This window comes from Pyxicephalus adspersus, chromosome 5 (genome assembly GCF_032062135.1).
Source record: "Pyxicephalus adspersus chromosome 5, UCB_Pads_2.0, whole genome shotgun sequence".
In the NCBI taxonomy this organism is placed as follows: domain Eukaryota; kingdom Metazoa; phylum Chordata; class Amphibia; order Anura; family Pyxicephalidae; genus Pyxicephalus; species Pyxicephalus adspersus.
This window is the reverse complement of record NC_092862.1, coordinates 9585895-9599243: the sequence shown is the minus strand read 5'-3', so window position 1 is coordinate 9599243 and position 13349 is coordinate 9585895.

Below are 13349 nucleotides of genomic sequence, written 5' to 3'. Positions count from 1 at the left end.
GCTGCTAACAACACCATTTAGGACAATTTGATTCAGGATGTATGGGCAGAACTTTATGTAACTATACCCTTCTGATGTTCCTTCAGAAGTGCTGAATTAAAACACTGCTCATGAAAAATACATAAATTCGATCATCTGTCATTAGCACTTGAGGCAGAGCTGTGTTTCGGCTCTGGGCCCCCATAGGCCATTCTTATACTGCTGCCTCCAAAACCAATCATGAGAAAATACGGGGGCTGCCTTTGCTACATTTCTGTCAGTTGTCCGGCTTTTCTGCTTGGAGCAGATATATTGATTCAGGTTATGTGCAGCATGATATGTAATGTGTATATGTAAGGTTTTCAAGTATGTATTTCTCCTGATTACAATGCAATGTATTTCTCCTAATTACAATCTACTTATGTCTCCAGAAGGACGGAGCTGCCTTTGTTCAGACATCATACAGGATTATCATGTACTTTTTGCACAGATGCCGACTTGTAAATTATATGCTCATTTAGTTCCTGATATGTTTTGTTGTTTTTGGCCGTTTTCACATATGTTTAAAATGAAACAGACCCTTCTGTATTCTCTAACCTTGTAACTTGCTACAGGTTGACAATCGAAAATCCAGCCATCGATAATCCGATTCTTTAATTTTTCTGGATTGAACTTCGGATCGCATTTTCAATACAGGGACTGTAGTACACGGTTTGGCCACTAATGTTTTGATGGCGCTGTTCTGCATAAACAGCTGTTAGGTCTTGCTTGCTAAACTAAATACATGTTGAGATGTCCGTGCTGCCTGCTCCCTGGAACTGTGCCAGATGTCTGTGGGGGCTGTGAGAGGAAGGTTGGCCAGTGTGTGGAGGTAAGTATAAAAAAAAATCCATATTCTTCGAAAATCTGGCACTCCTCAGGTTTAGAGGTTGCCTGTCACAGATAACAGGGGAGGGGAGGGAAACAGAAAGGGTTATACTCTGGACTAGGCCTCCAGTGGCTAGGGAAAAGGGAATGGTCACCCCTTGCAGACACCCTAACCTTGCCCTAACTCCTAACCGTATGAGTATCCCCTGATGGTGGGTATGCTCATACACAGGAACCTGGTCCCTACTAGCCCTGTATAGCCCTAGCAGTAGTGTCTGGCTTGAGACTGCTGGTTCCTTCCCCTATGAAGGACCCAGTGTCTCCCTGAGGCCTAGTAAACAACTAAATAACCACTAAACACCAAAACACCAAAAGTAAAGCAACTTATCTTATTAGCAGATATAAACAGGAACACAGGATGGCACAACACTTCAGCTCTTCACAATCCAGCAGTGAATATCAACCGCACAGCATGAAGTGTGAGGCCAGACTAAATGGAGGAGCAGTAATGACCACCAGCTGCAGCTGATACAAGGGGAGTGGTCATTACAAACAACAACACAGAAACAAGTAAAAACAAAGAGACAGACAGATAATCTCACATGCAGCTTGTCTGACAGATCCTCAAACATCCGTCACGGAAGGGACAGTGACATTGCCAGATTTTTGATAGTCAACCTGTACAATGTTACAGTATGATCACTGTGAGGGAGGAGACTGGGGAAATACTTTCTTCTGCTTGCAGCAAACTGATGACATCATCTCAGCCTCTGCTGCAGCCTATCATCTTGCGGCTTGCTACAATGTTATTGTGTTGCAGTTGGGTCACAGGTTGTAAGTCCAGGGAGGAGTGGAGGACAACTGGGAAAATAAATAATTCCTGCCTGCTGGTTACATCATTGCAGCCTAGGCAAAAGACCCTACAACCTGAGATCCCAGAACTCCTGGTTTCTGAAGGATCTTAAGCTACATTGTTCTCTGAATTACTGCAGAGATTGGTAACAGGGCAGGGAAAAGGGTGAGTTTTTTATTTGCCGGGGAGCACACTCATTGCAAACTCATTTAAACACGTCTATGGAGAAGAAGTCAGAAACTGTGTAATCCATCCAATAGAACTAGAAAGAAGAGAACTAGGAAGGTATTAACATTATTTGAGATTGAAGTTCAGTGCAAAAAAAAGTTACAAGTACATCTGATTTCCGGTAGGACCAACAGGTATTGTACTACACCCTGGATATTCTGTACAGCAATTTCACTTGCAGCAGCAAGGAGAACAAGGTAAAAGCAGCATCTCCTGCTTCTCTTTAGCTGTGCAGCCAGAAATGTACCTTTTGGCATCCCCAGCACATACTCTGTGGCTGAGCACAGCTGAAGGGGATTTTAAGAGAAGATTAGTACTTGGCTTCATTCTGCCCTGTCATTGGCTGCTAGGACTTTATAGCCTTTATGCTCACAGTCCCCATTGGTGTTGCTTTCAGCTGAACTGACCTGCTGCTGGTGTGTAATTTCATTAGATCTACTGTTGCTGATTTTGCCTGTTTTTGACTCTGCAATTGTATGCTGCCTGGACTGACCTTGTGCCTGTGACCCGAACTCTGCTTTGTCTTTGCCCCTGGATACCTCATTTGGTGGACTGATAATTTGTGTATGACCTCTGGCTCTGTATTCTTGACTTGTCTCTGCTGGAATCCTTGGTACTGCATTATCTGTTGTCTGAGCAGGGGGTTTGCTATAGGTAAAGAGTGGTAGATTGGGGCACTGGTGCTGGTCCAGTGCCTTACAGTTATAATATATTTGTTTTACTGGGTTTAGATGTTCTTTGAGCCTCACAACCCCATCCACAGACCAAGCTTTACAGTCCAAGGATGCATGGGTAATTGTCCTGATTTAAGGTTTCAGATATCTCATATAATGACAGATATGGCCCTGTTACATAAAGATTATGTTCATATTAGTCCTATGGAGGTTTTTTTTTTTAAGTTTAAATGTCCATTATGGATCATATGCGTCAATTCCTGACACATTTTGCACATCTTGCCCATTTTGCCCGGCTTCTTTAGAGACCCAGGTATGGCTTTGCCATAAATGTTCGACTGGACTACAAGTGCTAAGACAGATAGTTTGTTGAGACCCAATGGCTTAGGAGAATGTCCCAAATGGTGTTTCCAGGGAATCCTTTTGGAGCTGGTGCTGGTGGTTTAAACTGTCATATGGTGAAAGGTTATCTCAGTACCGTTGTAGAAAGGGTCCAGTGTCCCAATAGGGGATGGGTCTCCAGCTGTGAAAATTCAAGGTTCAAGCCAGGCAAAGACCATATACTGTTGTGGTAGTAGTTTTGCTACCACAACACAATATGAGCTTTGCCTGGCTTAATCGAGCAGGCAACTCAGCAAGAACAACTCTGACTGCGCAGGATAAATCCAACTTGGGGGAACCATAAATTCTCATTGCTGGGGACCAATCACGGAGATTGACTGAGGATGTGGGAGACAGGCAAATACTTTACAGGCACTGTGACATTTAGATGGTCAGCCGCTACAAGTAAAGAGAACACGTAGACTAGAATGATATTTCATTTGTGCTTTAATCATATTTGGCTTGAGGAAACATTGGATTCAATCATTCATGCCTGGACTGTGAAGCCTGTAGAAGCAAGGGAGCCTAAAGACTGTTTTAAAAGATTTCCAAAAAAGCTGCATTCATTTTTTAGTCACTTGGGTTTAGCTTTACATATACTGTTTTGCACAAAAACACTTCAAAATGACAAATTTGATTTCTGTCTTTTCAAAATAGCGGCACTGATTATTTCTACTTAAAACATATAACAGTGCTGGATATTTGTCATATGTAGCTTTCAATGGCATTTTTGTAAAGTTATGGCATACATTTGCCTAGGTGCATTTGGCTAATAAAATACTGTTAATGCTGGGGTAAAAACAAACTGAAAGTATATGAAAAAACTGAAACCAAATGAATATTTAGCCAACTGGTGGTCAAAGTGCTAGATATAGGGAGTCTTAGACTGCAAACACATTTGCAATTTTATCGTTGGAAACGAACGACTAATGACTGTTCGTCCAATAAACGTGAACAAAAAAAGTGCACGACGCCGATGAACAAGGATTGTCGCTGGAAACGAACAATCGTCCTGGCAGTTCTGATTGGGAAATGATTGTTTGCAATCTATTGTGTGTGCGGTCGTTCAGTGATCTTGGATGGTTCTGTAGTACACTTTCTCCTTTACATGTCGCTTTCCGCATCGTCTAAATGATCGTATCTAGCGTGTGTACAATATTGGTGGATTATATTTGAAGGATTGTATCGTTACAGCATGAACAGAATTGTGCACAATACGATCGTTCAAAATACCCATGCATAATAGTTGATCTGTCGTTAGTCATTCGTTTTCTAAAGACAATTATTGCACGTGTGTACCTAGCTTTAGTTGTAGCCTCTGACTTTGCCCAAGAGCCACAAATAAATGCATGCTACATACATAGGACATTTTACAGAAGATCCCCAAAGATTGTAGACTTGCTATGGACATGGTTGAAGAGAGGGGGCACTCTGCCACAGGAGTTGGTCAAAGAGTGCTGATGTGCTAAGGACATGGCTGAAGACTTGGAACACGCTTACAAGGATGGTCAAAGACTGAAAACAATTATGGTTGAAGACAGGGGACATGTTGCAGCAGGCTGTAAGAGGCTGGGAACATGATACAAGAAACTGCAACAGATCACTGCCATCATTTTCCCTTAACGTCAGTGCGCCCCACTGCCCCATAAAAAAATAATGGTTTCGCATTTGCCATGTCTCTTATATAAGGTCTGAAAAAAGTAAATACCCAATAAAGGAAAAGCAAATGAACAGAAAAAAAGTTTAAAATTGTTTAAAATCAGCACTTATGCATTTTTCATTTCAAATGATGGGTTCAATATGACTGTTGGTGAGCCTTAATGGGGGTTGCCTTTGAAATGTTAATGCGGACAAATCTAGCAGGATGACTCCAGCTGGGATTTGGATCCAAGGAACTGGAAGTAAATATAACACCTACTTGAAAAGGAAGATCACACCATCGCACCACCATACCAGGTGTGAGGTATGGGGGTTGTGCATGGAAGCATCTACTCCAAAGACTTCTCCAATTATCCTGCCTGGTGAATAAACATACCTGCTATCTGATGACCTCCAAAGGAGCCAGAGGTCTTGCCCCCAATGCAACAGTGACACCTATTGGTGAGCACTGTGAGCAATGTATTTCCGGAAGTGGGAAGACACCTGAGTAAGGGGTGGATGCATGGGTGTGGCTGAATGTGGCAAGGGATCCTGGTGATATAAAAAGGGACAACTGCCCCAAATATTTCTCTTACTTACTCTCTCTCTCTCTTGAGCTAAGGTGCAAGATACAGAGGAGGGACTATTTGCTTAACATATCATTTTACTTTGTCTATGTGATTTTTACTTAGCCTATTTGAATGATTCTGGATTTTTTTGGTAAATCTTGTTCTATGTTAATAAATATTTTGGTATTTAGGATCTGTGTGATTATTAAGCGAATAAAGACTTAGTAAAGGATATTGTTTTCAATAAAGGGATAAGGGAAAGAGGAGTAAGGTTTCTTGGTTGAATCTAGCCTTGGGTGTTACCTTCCACCAATCACAAGGTATTATTAGGACAGAAGCCTGTCATTGATGATGTCTCAGGGCCCTCAATCTTATTCTCACACCATAACTAAAGCTCACCTTTTTCAAAAATATTTCTACACTCCTGAAAGTGTCAGTTTTACAGACAAATCTCCAGCAATAGAATGTGACACATAATGAGGTCTGTCTGAATACATTAGTGTGTCATTCTTTACATGCAGGGATGATATAATGTGTTGAGGTTTGTAGAACCAGATGTATATATGCTAATTGCATTACTTTGCAAACAACTGCGGCATGTTTATGCCAGTTAGTGGATTTGTGCCGTCCTGTCTAGCGTGTCATCTTTGAGGAACATAAACTGACACATTTTTGTCTGTCCGTGGACAACTCTGCCCTAATTTTCTCTGTAACGTTCCATTCGGATCCCAGATGTGACACAATGGAGCAATAGTCGGGGGCTTGAAATTCCTTTCTGTGCCTATCATGAACACATGCGACCATTTATATCACACGCAATGGATGTCATTGTCACGAGAATGATAATTTTATTGACATTTCACACCAATTGTTTCATATATAGACAGAGATTGTTAAAGATGTTTTGTTGCCAAACTTTTCATTTCAATAATATGGGCAGAAATTAAATTATATAAGAGAATATGGGTATTCATCATATCCCATGCATGCTATTTACCAGTGTAGACATTGAATAGCCCTGGGGGCTATCATCTTGAATTTGAGTTGCAGCAGCCCAAGCAGACTCAGACCTGTTACTCACATGACACTCTTTCGTATTCCACTTTATTTCTTCTTGTCAGCAACTAGAAGGTTTTATAGGGTGGTAAGGGAAAGAGCTAAGGAGATAAACCAGCACAATCAATATAAGACACTATGACTATGACATACAAGGCGGTAGGGGCAGTGCTAGGAAATTGACCGTTCCTGGTAGTCCAATTTGCTGGCATATTCAGTCACATGGCAAGTGAATGCCAATTCCTATGGAAAGGTCAAACACCGCAAGTAACCATTTGAAATACTCACTATTCTTTTTAGGTTGACAACTGGGTCTCTTGAATAGAAACCAGTGATGGGAAGAGCAAAATTTGTTGTTTCTGCACAATTCGAAAATGCTAGATGCCTTACTCCTATGGCTGCAGATACACCTTCCTTGTTGAAAAATTAAGGCCAACATGGACCATACAATAGTGGACACGTCATCACACCAGCCTGGATTCACAGTACTGCAGCACCACATCCGACAAGAATCAACCACCTTCATTGATGGGCAAGAAAAGAAAGGACCCAAGGCATCATTTGACTAGACAGTTTGAGTTAGAGTATGACTTTTATGCTTTTATGGTATTCCAAAAATAAGCGAAGTTGTTTAGGGGTTGAGGTGAGATTTGGTTGAAGGAAGCTGGAGATGGTATTCAGGTCATTATAATGGGGGCACTCTCTGAGACTGGAAGAAATAAGATTTAGACTTCCCCTGAGGAGCATATTCCACTACTATAATAATTGAAACATTTTAGGAAGTCAATCAATTACCCTTGAGACAATTCAGGCCATGCTTTAATGTAAAACTACAGTTACTTTTTAAAAATTGGTATTCAGGCAGGGCTATATTGCAGAAAGGGACAGGCGATGTGCCATTTGCAATAAGCATTCTTACCTGCCTGATTGCCATTTCTTCAATGAATATCTACTAATTTGCTAATGCTCAGCTCGTCATTGGTTGCTGGACTACCTACCATATGCCCATATATACCCATATACCCATGCCTGTACATAGGCAATTGTTACGGAACAAATCTATAATATTTTATTACAATTTCCAAAAATACAAAAATACTAACTTACTTGTATACTTCAGTATAAACTGTGTGTATTAAAAAAAAATCTTGGTTTATATTCAGGTGAGCAGCAATGGCAGGTCCTTGACATTCATGTAATGTTGGCCAACAATAATGGACAAAAGATAATTTAGTAACAAATGATCCTTCATAACCAACTTAAAAGCACAAAATACTTAAACCTGTAACAAGGAGGAAAAATTTACACAGACTGAGCACACGTGCTGCACTTCCACTCGCACTTGAGAGTCAAAACAATACACATTCCCCATCAAATATTGATTGGGAGTGTGCTATTTTTTAATATATTTCAATTCATCAAAACCACCTTTAAACAAGTTCCAGTATGTGTAACTGTGCAGCTTTAATTTTCCCCTCCATAATGAGCATTGCCCATTGGTGTCCGTACCTCCATACAATTAGTGGTTGGAACTGCACAGTTCAGCCTATAATAATAATGCTCTACACTTTTCCAACTTACAATGCACTGCAATTTAAATCATTTGTTTATAATTCCCCCTTTGCCTTCAGCTGATTGCTGTTCGGTCCTGAGCTATTTTCATATTTTTTTGCTATATAGAACGTATAGTAAATTACTGTACATGCTGCTGTTTTTCTCCACAGTGAGTTGATGTGCTGCTTGCGTTCTGTAATTGCTGGCTATTTCATGGTCACTCGCAGATCAAATGAAACTTCTATAGCCACAAACTGTGCAATCAGTTTTGAATCCTATTAACTTTAAGGAATTTAAAATAACTTTTACTTAATACTTTTTTTTTCTATTTCTTCATTTTCTCTCCTTTTGCTGAGGAGGATTTCCCTTTACTTTCCAAACCTTCCCAAAAGCCTGTTTTACCCTCATATTATCATGACCTCATGCTATCATGCACCATATATAAAGGCCTACCTCTGATTTTATTTGGGTGAAATCTCCTTTCCAAGAGCATTGGAAGATCCAGATGTCCTGCTCCAAAAGCCCAATATGTAGTGCCAATGCTCCAAGACTTGGGTGCAGGGGAATTTATAGTATGTACTTCAATTGCTAGAACATGCAGCAGGACACTAAGCCATACAACAACATTATCACATATAGATCCTCCTTGGGAGTACTGTCCATTTAGGGAGCAAAAAAAAGTTCTATTTTGGATGATATTTTTTGCAACTAATTTTTTAAGAGCATTGGCAGTTGCTATGGAGCAAAACATTTTTTTTTTTACACCTTTTTGTCCTCAAAATGCAATTAGAAAACGAATCTCGGTTTATACTAACATGGCCTCTAGTGGCATATCCTGGAATTGCATCTACTGGTGGCTATCAATAATTCACAAAAGATCATTTAGGAGCAAATGACTTATCATAGCCAACTCAAAAGCCAAAAAAATGGTAAAAAGGAAGAAAAGAATTACAGACTGAGACCATAGATATTTTTTATTTGTATTTATTTTAATGATTGATTACTGTTTTGAATGTAAGTGGTAATGGCTACATTTTGTACAATAGGTTTATTCTCGAGTCACAGTAAATTTCCTGTTTTTTAGGAAAAAGTATAAACGTTGGTTTAAATTTGAGTATATATATATATATATATATATATATATATATTATAGGTTCAGAATATATCATGCTGCTTAAAGGCATATTATAAAAGATAAATATTTAAAAGGATATAAAAGAAGATTATGTTATACCAATACAAAAATAATAGTAAAATCCAAGGATGCGCATAGTCAAAAAAAAGGTTTTCCAGGTTTGGAATCAGTTTCCCCCATGACAGTCTCCAGTCTTGCAGAGCTTTATTAAATCAGGTTCAAACTGTAATTGCCATGTTCCTCCTTGCCATGGTGGTCATCATTGTATACATTTTTCTACAGATGACCTAATGGGCCCAGCAATCTGTGCACCTACATGGCAAAACCAAGATTTTCATCAGCTTGTCAGGAACTTCTATTAATTTGTTTTTTATTCCAGTGTAGTGATCTTCCCAATAACCACTGCAGCAACATTTTGGCATTAATGCATTTTTATCTTTACAGATTGTGGTTGATTCTCTTATTATCAGGTAGGTTCGCACTTGCCTACAATTTACTTCATTGTAGATAGATATGTAATTGAGGATTTCTATGGATACGAAACACACATTACTGTCAATGCGCAACATAGAAATGAAGACATTTCTGGAATTAAACAATCTAGAATAAATAACTGTTTAAGATTAAAGCTGTAATAATGCTATGAACAGTTCTCACAGAATAATAAATTGCTTTGATACCTAAAATCCCTTGTGTTTTTTGGATTTTCAAACATTTAGAATTTTTTTGTACATATCTTTCTTGTTCATATATGTAATGCTGATTTTAAAGCAAACTTGTGCTATAACTATGCAGGGAAACTAACAGGTTCTCCTTAATCCCTAGATTCTTCCTCCTTACTGATCTTCACCCAGATTCACTTTTTGTTAATAAAGAAGAGAAATTTTGAGTAGTCCTGGGGTCATCCCCCTCTCTTCCTGTTGAAAGCACTGGTGATTGGCTGATTAAGCATTCAGCTCCATCAAATTGGAGCAAAAAAGAGTTCTCATCCCTGTGTAAGCTCCCATCAGGACTGATTTGGGCTGGGTACACACGTCCAATTGTTCTCGTCTGATAATCAGCTCGGGGCTGATATTGAACAAGAATCTTGCATGTGTACAGCGCTCGTCGTCCATTGTCTGAACGTCCGTTCTGGCGGATCTACGAACGATGACCTATCTCAATACAAGTTAAGGGGGAGAGAGCGTATCAGCAAGGTCTCACTCTGTCGTTCTCCCTCTCTCCACTCTCCATAGAGCAGAATGGTGCTGTATGTACAGTACTCGTTCATGCATCGTGCAGTCGTTAGGCGTTGAAAAGGATTGTGAAAGATCCTTTCCAACGACAATGATTGCACGTGTGTTTATAGAGCTAGAGCCTACAAGAACCTTTTCTTCTTGTTTCTGGAAGTTAATAAAATTGTGGTGGAACAAAATGAAGGTAGGTATATGCAGTGGTAGTGGGAGGTCTGGTTTTAAAGTTTTGCCCTGCTGTTTTCCTAGTATACTGGTCGTCTTTGTTCTCAATACAACCTTACACAGATTGAAGTCTAGACTTCTGCATTTCAGCATTTACAGAAAGGGTTCATATTGAAAGCCTTCACAGGTTGCCTATAATTGTAGGCTATGTACAAACGTGCAATAATTATTGTTGGAAATGAGCGACTAACGACCGTCTGATAATTGTTAACAAAAAAAGTGAACAACGACGCCAATGAACGAGGAATGTCACTGGAAACGAACGACCATCCCGGTGGATCTGTTGATTCAGTGATCGTGGATTGTTTAGCGGTACACTTTGTCCGGTACACGTCACTTCCTACATCGTTCAAACAATCGTATCCAGCGTGTGTACATTATTGGTGGTTTTTATTTGAACGATCGTATCAGTTCAGCATGTATAGAATTGTGCACTATACGATTGTTCAAAATAATTGTGAATATGCGTTGATCGGTCGTTTGTTTCTAATGTCAATTATTGCACGTGTGTACGTAGCCTTAGCCTTTAAAATGCTTCCCCTTCAGCAGGTCGTGGGGATAATTACTGAGCTTATCTACTCTGTTGTGATGATGCCTGAAATGTATCTTGTGAAAAATGTGCTATTTCTGTTACATTTTAATCCTGTATATATTAACTGTTCATTTGCAGATGGAAAGGTGTTTCTACCAAATGAATGCAAAGTAACAGTACACAACAGCTATGCCGGGCTGTTTTTAGATTTTAACTTGATAGGAGCTGAGACTTTTGTTTTCTACTTTCCGAAGAAAAAATAATTATGATGACAGCAAATCAGTGCAAATCAGTAAAATGAAGGTTCAATAACACTGTAGGTTGTTCATTCAGGAAGGTGTCTGATCTGTTTTTGGGCATCAGAATGGAATTTCTAGGGTACAGTCCAATTGAATTTTTGGTTTACCTAAATTTTCCAGGTGCATTGAAGGAAGAGGTGTGATAAGTCTAACACAGTACTTCTCAAGCAGGGTTCCTCTAGAGGTTGCTAGATGTTCCTTGAGCAATGAGCAATTTGTTCCTCTCAGGTCAGTACAGGTGACACCAATGATCTTTTTGGCTATCTGTAAGAGTGACATTCTTCCCAATGGCCAGCAATGTAAGAGTCATTCTAACATTTTGACCACCGTACTAATATACTGCGAGCTGTGGATATTGTAATTATAGCAAATATGTTAAAAAGATTGTCAAAGTCAAGACATTGACACCAGTCTAAAAGATCTAAATTTTAGAAAGCATTTCCCCTGCCATCATACTGCAGAGAAGGATCCTTGCTGTCAGAAGTAGGTGTTCCTCTACAGAGATCCAACAAAAGCCCCACTGAGTCTGACTTAGTTCTAGTTGCTCTAGTTCTTCCCAACAAGGGGAGTGTTGGGAAGATGTACCACGGCTTCTACACACAGAGCAAAGGTACAATACCCTGAAAGGCACAGGCTTACTATTCAGGCTGTATAAGACTTGCAATCGAAGAGTTCCCCTGTGTTCTTGTTCCAGTGACAACTCCAAATTTAAGATTTTCCTTTATTTTCTGTTCTAGTGACAATAGTTACTAGATCAAATATTTAGGATGAATCTTGCAAGTGATGGCACAATTATTGACTGCTAACTCTTTACCCCAAAAATGTGACATTATGAACAGTTAAAGTAACTTGTTGGGTTATGAGAAATGGTGGAGGCTCATTAAACTCCTGAAGGCATAGGATGCCTGAGAGATAGATTTTGTTAGAAGAAAACCTATTTGTAGCAGAGCACTCTAGAACAGTGGTCACCTTTTGAACCTCATGGACCAATACATATATGGACTCTGGATCGTGCATGAGTCAGGAGCCATGTGTTACTCAAAGGAGAAGAATGACAACAGGATTCCAGAGTGACGTCATGATTCCATAAACCGCCCACTCTCAAGCCAAAAACACAACCCGTCCACTACCCTGAGCCTGCGATCCATACTGGAGACATGGTCCACAGCTCTGGCTAGTACTCCCCCCGGCAGGGTCCTTCTCTTGCCCTTCCTGGGGGGTGCACCGGCTAGAGCCGCAGACCACTAATATTTTCTCTGCAGTCGGCTTTTCTAGAAGCAGGTGAGTAGTAGGTAGGTAGGGTAGGGTCCTTGGATGTACAGTATGTAGGGAACATCTGATTGCTTCATGGAATCAGGAAGGAATTTTTTCCCCTGAACCAGGGTTTATAAAGGTTTTTTGCCTTCCTCTGATCAACATAATATCAAAAAATGTTAATAATGACACCAGTTTGGTTGCACACTGGTCTCTCGTTTGTCTTTCTTCATGTACTTTTCTAAAACTCTGTATCTAGGAATGCTTGTTGTCACAACTGGTTCCATTCTGATAGATATGGGAAGTTTGATTTGTGTGAAAAAATATAACTTTTTGTAAACACATATTGTTGATATTTTTAATATTATGATGTGATTTTTTTTGGTGGGGGGGCATATGCTGAGATTGTGAGATTGTTTGATTATTTTCATTTAAATGTGCCCTAACTTGTCATTCAGCTCCAACACTGGCAGAGACATTAACATTTTCCCAGCTTTATTTCAGATTTGTTTGGTATTCATCAAGTGGTTCCTTGAATTTCACACTGGTTTTAAGGGAGGTGAGAAAGGACTATAGAAGCCTGAGGCATTTTGTGTCTGCTATACCTCTAGGATTTTCACACACTTCTGCAAAATTTTTCTGTATTTTTGATACTGAGAACACTATATATAAGTACACGTCACATAGTCCACAGTTGTGATCTGTTTTTTTCCAAGTTTACATGAAATATATCACAGAAATTCCAACATCAATCCTATGTTTGCACATTTTTAAAAAAATTTAAATGACAATTTTCTTCTATTTAATGCACTCACTTCCCAGCAAATACCAACCAAAGTAAAGTTCCCACTACCAGACTGGCGTCCAGTTAGT